The sequence below is a fragment of the Molossus molossus genome, unplaced genomic scaffold (assembly GCF_014108415.1).
Source record: "Molossus molossus isolate mMolMol1 unplaced genomic scaffold, mMolMol1.p scaffold_m16_p_13, whole genome shotgun sequence".
NCBI classification, from domain to species: domain Eukaryota; kingdom Metazoa; phylum Chordata; class Mammalia; order Chiroptera; family Molossidae; genus Molossus; species Molossus molossus.
In genome coordinates this window covers 81927870-81934355 of record NW_023425348.1, presented here as the reverse complement: position 1 = coordinate 81934355, position 6486 = coordinate 81927870, and the positions used below count along the sequence as shown (strand labels likewise).

General features: G+C 47.3%; 1 protein-coding gene across 1 annotated transcript in view; it reads left to right on the top strand.

Annotated features, from left to right (window-relative positions):
- Positions 1-1844: 1844 nt before the first annotated feature.
- The window catches only part of PHF21A (PHD finger protein 21A), a 170709-nt gene continuing 166067 nt past the window's right edge, over positions 1845-6486 (top strand). Inside the window, exon 1 of the mRNA XM_036259785.1 lies at positions 1845-2103. The gene's annotated coding sequence lies outside the window, so the exon portion shown is untranslated. The remainder of the gene's footprint in view (positions 2104-6486) is intronic.

Genomic DNA, 6486 nt, shown 5'->3' with positions numbered 1-6486 from the left:
AGGTTGAGTTTTATTGTTATTTAACATTCGAAGGCCAACACTATGTTAAGTCCAGCATGCTGCACAGGACAGATAATATCACTGCCCAGTAGGGATTAAAAAAAAACCAAAAAAACAACTAGTATTTTGGACTTTTTTCCTTTATTGTGATTTGGGATTATTTTAGAATACAGTAGTATACCTATACAAAAACATTAAGCTTTAAGTTAAAAACTATCGATTAAAAAATCTAACCCCCCTCCAAAAAATAAAAAAGGCTCTTCCCCGACCCGCCAAGAAACCTCTCAAAACAAGAATTCTCTTGCTTTTTTTTTTTTTTCCCTCTGCAGTTCTCCATGTTACAGTCCTTGGAGGTAGAATACGCATAAAATACTTTCACTAATAAAATATGACAAACCGCCGGATTATACGTGGCCGATTCCCAGTGATTGCCCTGCTACACAAAGCAGAAAAGTAAATGCCATCATCCCCCTTAGAACAAAAGAACTTAGGAATAAAAAACATGGAGTGGGGGGGGGAAGAAAGCAGCAATAAATAAAGGTGAGCGAAGGACCCCGTCCCCCGCCTCTCCCCGAAGCGAGTGTGGGACTAAGTACGGCTAATAAAGTGGTTCAAGGGTAGTTATTTGGAAAGGGGGCGGGGTGGCGAGGGGAGGGAGCCGGCGAGCGGCGGCCGGGGATTGCATGTTGCATTCGACTTGAGGTTGCATCTTTCTCCTGTTGCCTGGACCACGCTCCCTCATTGCAGTGCTTCCCCATTGCTTCTCATCGTTCCTGCCCTCGCGGCTCCCACCCGCCCTAAAACTGCTGTTGCACTGGAGGGAGTTGGGGCCGCTCCGGAGCCCCTTTGCAGCTCCTGCCGGCGGGAGGGGGAGTTGGGCTCCGGCCGCGGAGTTGGGGGGGCGGGGGCGCAGTGGGCTCCGGCCTCGCCTCGGCTGCAGCTACTCGGGAGCCGAGCTGCAGCGCTGCACCGGCCCATCATTGCGGCGGCAGCAGAGTTTGGCCGCCGCCGCTCCGTGTTCAGCCCCATCACCGCCGCCGCCGCCGCCGCCGCTGCACTGGAGTTTGGCTGCTGCTGCCCTACTTCACTCTAGTTTAGTTTCACTCACTTTACATCCGGGTTTTTTCCCTAGGCAATGGGGGCCGCAGCACACCCCGTTCCTTAGGCAAAGTGAAATAAATTCGCCGCACCGACACGTCAAGTAGTCCGCCCGCCCGAGCGCCGCCGCGGGCCCCCGCCGCCCCCCCGCCTTCGCCCCGTCGCCCCCGGGGGGGCCCGAGCGTCCAGGGAGCGGCGGGTGGAGGCGCGGGGACCCGGACCGGCCGCCGTACAACTCCGCCCGGCTGCCCCCTCCCTCCCCGCGGTGCCCCTCTACCCCAGTGCCTCCTCTCCCCCGCCCTCGTCCCCGCTTTCCCAGCCCCAGTCCCTCTCGCCCGGCTCTCGGGAGCGGCGGGGACGCGCACGGCGGCGGCGGGCCGGCGGGGCCGCGCGGCGGGCTCCCGCGCGGGCGAGTGTGTCTGGGCCTGGGCGGAGGGATTCCCGGGCTGAGGCGGCGGAGGTGCTGCGGCCCGGGGCCGGGTGGTGAATGGGCTGGTGGTGCTCGCTGCTGCTGCTGAGAGGAGGAGGAGGAGGAGGATGAAGAGTTGGGCTTGTTTGTCTCCCACAGTTTCTCTCCTGCTGCTCTGATTTCCCCCCTCCTATTCCGGCCCGGGGCCTGTGTGTGTCCCTCCTGGAGGAGGAGGAGGATCCAGTTCCTCCCCCCCACCCCCTCCTCCCCACCCCCCTTTGCCTGGGGAAGAGGAGGAAAGAAACAGCCCAGAGAGAGAGAGTGAGAGAGAGAGAGAGAGTGTGAGTGAGTGAGAGAGGGAGAGGGAGAGGAGAGGAGGAGGAGGAGGAGGGAGAAGGGAACAACCTACCATCTTAACACACTAATATCTAAAAAGTGCGAGAGGCCCAGAGCAGCAGCAGAAGCAGCAGCAGCAGCTCCAGCTTCTTCCCTCCCTCCCCATGAAGAAGAGTTCCCTCCTCCTCCTCCTCCTGCTTCTCCTGCTCAGAGTTCCTGCCTCCAGCTGCCAGGGGGGACAGCCAGCCAGCAGCAGGAGGGTGCAGTATCCCAGCTTTTCCATTCTCTCTTCTCACTCTCCTCTCTTTTTTTTCTTGAGTAGTCTATTTCCCCTCCCTCCCTCCTCCTCCCTCTCCCCCCCCTGCTCTCTCTCCCTCTCTCTGTCTTGTCTCTGGTGTTTGTCTATGGGAGGAACAGGGGCTGCTTGCCTGGAGTTTGTTGTGGGGGGAGGGGAGGGGTGTGTGGGAGGGAGGAGGTAAAGGGGGGTGTTCTCTCCAGGACCCCGCAGTCAACTTGAGATTTGAGCAATAACTTCCCCTTCGGGGCGCCCCCCTGCGTGCCCTTCCTATTCCTCCCCCCCTAAAAAAAGACAATGGAAAAACCTTGTCTCCCCCCCCTTCCTCCCCTCTGCCCTCCACCCCTCCCCAGGATAAATTGGAAGTAAGTTTATGAGCAGCCTCGGGAGCCTGGACGCTGAGTGCAGGGCCGGAGCGGGTGACAGAGGCGGCGCGCCGGGGGTGGCGGGGAGGGGGCGTCACATTGTCCCAGCGGGGGGCCGGGGAGGGGGCCGCCGGCGGGGGCGGGGGGCTCGGAGCCTCGTCCGCCCCCTTCGTCTGTCCCTCCGCCGGGGGATGGTCGCCTTGGCTCTTTCATCACCCTCCCCCTCCCCAGGATGCTGTCGGGGGGAAGTTTTTTATTATGATTATTTAATTTTTTTTTTTTTTTTTTTGAAAACCATCTTGTTTGGTGACTGAGGGATCTGCTTTAAAAAAAATAGCTGCGGCTGCTGACGCTGCCGGGCCCGAGTGTGTGTGTGTGTGTGTGTGTGTGTTGGTGCATTTGTCTTGGGTGGCCGGAGAAGCGTTGGGGAAATTCCGCTTATTCTTCTTCTTCTGCAACTTGTTATTCCGGAGAGTCTGCCTGCACCCCTCACCCCGGGGCCGGCCCTCCCGCACTCGCCCCCGCCGCCCGCGGCCGTGGGGCGCCCCCGGGACCCCGCGCGGGCCAGGGTTGGCAGGCCGCTCAGAGAGGGGCCGCGGCTGCCCCTCCCCCGCCCGCGCCCCCGCCGGGGGGAGGGGCGCGCGGAGTGGGACTCTTTCCGTTTGGTCCAGCCCCGTCGTGCACGCAGTTCCCAACACTTCTCGTCATCCTCTCTTTGGTCTCTTTATTCTGCTGAGCGGTGCTGTTAGGATTTCTTTTTTTTCCCTGACCACGTTCGTGATGGTGGGTAGCAGCAAGGTGGCACTGGTAGGGGAGGGGTTGATAATCGAGATTTGGGCACCAGGGGAAGAATGTCTCCTTTCAACTTTGTCTGTGGCTTGCACCCCCGGAGAAGGCCACACGCCGGTTGTGGGGTGCAGATGTGCCGAGAGTGATTTCTAAGTAGTTGAGTTGTTGAGATGAGGGTATGACTGCTAATGGTAGTCAGGTTTTGTTTTCATTGATGAATCTGGTGTCATCATATTCCGGTCATATGTTGAAATATTCTTTGTTTAGGTCTTGAAGTAGAGGATCTCACTCTGCACGTCCACATTGTGTTGTTTTTAAATGATGTCTCTGCATGTATGGCTCTCTAGAATTTCAAATGTGAGTTAAGGTCCGGGCCTGTGTGGGCCTCAGTACTGGCCTTGACAGTGAACTTTGTGGCTGTGTTTTGGATTTCAAAGATTTGCCCCATAGCCGAGGAGTTAGCTGTTCCTTTTTGTTCCTAGTAGGTGTTAGGAATGTAGATGCTTTAGCTGGGGACTTTAGAAGAGGAAGAACATTTATGTATTAATAATTGATAGCTGAATATTAGAACCAGATTAATTTGGGCTGATGAAAGTTTTTTTTTTTTTTTTAAGCAGTGTGCACTCTAGGAAGGAAGCCTTTTCATAGACACACTTTATAGGGGTTCTTTATGGCAGGGAGCTGGAATATCTCCTTTTATAGAGGATACTCATCAACATCTATAGCTTCATTGAGGGCCTGTTAAAGAGACTGAAATTGGGGCTTAGACCTAAATGTGCTTTTCAGTGTCTATGTTGTTTGTTTACATTTGGTGTTCACTCATGTTTGGGCAGTAGAAATAAATAGGTCAGATTTTTTTTTTTGGTTTTGAAGATTAGCCCCCTCCCCCCTTTTTTAAGTTTCACAATTTATTTGGTTTCACGGTTTTGTAGGAAACTGTTACTTCATTTTTACTGGAAAGACTTATTCATTTTGATTTTGGTAAGTTCCTGCCTATTTTATTTTTCTGTCTCCACTTGTATGTGGGGGTCTATATCATGGGCTTAAAATGAGCTGTAGGGGCTAGAAGAATGCATTTTAAAATCTCAGGACATATCTTTTAATGGCAAAGAGGAAATTTTTATGTGTAATTACTCATGTTTATAAAAGAATTTCTGTACTTAAAACTTTCATAGATGTACAACTATCTTTAAGTGAGGAGCATAGTAATAGTGCAGAAAATTCTCAAAACACCATCTTTTGGCTAACATGTTAAAAATATTCCAGGTGTTTTATATCAGACTTATGCTTTTGTTAACATAACAGTATTTGCAATCTGACTGGCCATAATAGTATTTTTGCTTGAGTGCTTTTGACGTTTTTTTATAGTTTTTAGATAATTTTACAAGCTTTCTTTAAGCATTTTGCACTTTGGACTCTGGCAGGTCTTTATGGAACTGGAATAGTAATAGATTAAAAAGACTCCTGCCTATGCCAGATTTTATTTTTAAGAGGTATAAGTGATGGATGGGGCCCTATTTCTTTTAGCTTTGAAGGGTCCATCCTTTTTCCCATTCAATCATTTGGAAGGAGCTGCCTCAGAAATAATCTTCTTCTGCTTACATGAAGAGCTCTAAATGCTATCCAGTAGGAGGTGCTACAGCAAGATAAAGCAAATCTCTGAATTTTGAGGGTCTTGCTACTTATTACAGCTCTACTTAGCTTCAACTAAGCAACAGGATTAACACCCTAAAGTTCCAGAAAGATTTTGAGTAAGTTCATTTAAAAATTCTGTTAATAAATTACATTTGCTATTTAAAACTATTATTTCACTGTTTTTTACTTGCTTACAATATTACACAAAGTAGAATTGTTATTGTGGATACCTTAAGGATGCTGCACCTAGTAACAGAATGCTGTTAGAATTATTTTATTTTGAAGAAGAGTTAGTCTTGTATAATGTACAATGGCTATAAACAAAAGTAGTTGATATACTTGGGATATTTTGTGATCATTCTTATAATATTAATACAAATAGAATTTAGAGTACTTGAGATTTTGGAAAGGGAGATATTGTATGGAGAAAACTTTACACTTTTTGTGTTTATTTTTTTCTCAAATCTGTGGACAGTTACCCTAATAGATAAATTCTTAGGCAATCAGTTTTATAAATACATATGGTTGATGTATTTGAATTGGCCTCCAAAGACCGAGATTCTTGAACTTTAAGTAAAGTTATATCTGTGGGTATAGATCATTGCTGATGATATGTCCATTAGTAACACTTAACAATAACTCCATAAAGATAAAAGTAGTTTCATAGCATTTATAGCACATGGTCGTTTGAAACTCTTTTTAGTGTTGGGTGAATTGATTTATCACTGGAAATATGCTACTTGGTGGCTTGTAAAGTTTTATGTCAAAGTTTAAAAACTTAGGAATGTATAGAAAATTTGATAAACCTGCTTTGAATTTTGTTTGTTTTCTAGGCATAATGCTGTACTTTTTCTCAGTAAGATCAAATGAGATAATACATGTGAACATTCTTTGTAAATTGTCAGAAGCCATGCAGATGTTAAGTTGTTGAGATAGGTAACTAATTAATACATAGAAGCTTCTGTTTGAAAATGTTAACTTTCTCCACATCATGTGGGAAATGAGTGCATTAAAATTGCATCCCGAACACCTTATGATTTTTTTTTTTAATACAGCTGTGGTTACCAAAAAGCTCTTTGTTACAGTTTTGAAGCTTTGTTTTAAAAATGCTGCCTAGGCAGTTTCTCATAATTCAAGAAAAAGATCACTTTTCCTTTTGTAGATCCTGTGAAATGTGTATCCCCTATTAAAGTTTTTCTTCATTTCTCCATTGATGTGATAGTAGTTGATTTTAGTGAATATTTAAATTCTTGATTCTTCTGTAAACTCTTATGAACACACAGAGTAACATGTCACACGGTTAAGGTTTTGATTGATTCTGCTGTGTGAAAAATTCTTACTAAGTGAATATTTTAAACTTATTGCAAAGTATAAAATATGTATACTTGTATGCATTAGTAGTAGGTACATATGTATATCTCTGTCTTTTTTTCTGTTTTAGAGGGATGCATGAGGAAATGACTACTCAAATCTAGAGGAGTACACTGAAATATTTTTGTGCAAAAATAACTCAAAACTTTAACACTCAGAGCCTAAGTTGTGGCTTTCTTAATAGACTG